We start from the raw sequence: 466 nt of genomic DNA on the forward strand, positions 1-466 counted from the left end.
GCCCGGACGAGCTGCGACGAAGAATACTCGAAGAACAGTAGCGTTGCATTAACGTCGACGATGTAAGGCACCGTACCAGCGGGGGTTCCGAGCTGCTTGCTGGTGTGGTAGTACGGAGGCTTGTAAGGCTCCGGCCACGGCGTCATATGTACTGTGGGTGCGCCCGTCTGGCGGCGGCCGCCACAACCCTCTCATCCGCCACGATCCTCCATGCCCAACGCCACCACCAGGCCCACCGGAGGCCCATTTGCGGCCAGCCGCTTCTTGAGCTTCTCCTTTGTGGCCTTCGCTTTGACGTGATGAGTTTGCCGCGTAGCCGTGCTGGTCTTCCGAGTGAGCATAATGTTCGGATCCTTCGGTACCTCCGTCGTCTCCATCTCCGACAGGTTCTTCGATAGTTCGATGCGTCGGTGACAGAAGGAATGAGAGGCTGGGAGAAAAGAGCAGGAATTGGGCAGAGAGCGGT

Source organism: Triticum dicoccoides, chromosome 4A, assembly GCF_002162155.2.
Source record: "Triticum dicoccoides isolate Atlit2015 ecotype Zavitan chromosome 4A, WEW_v2.0, whole genome shotgun sequence".
Lineage (NCBI taxonomy): Eukaryota > Viridiplantae > Streptophyta > Magnoliopsida > Poales > Poaceae > Triticum > Triticum dicoccoides.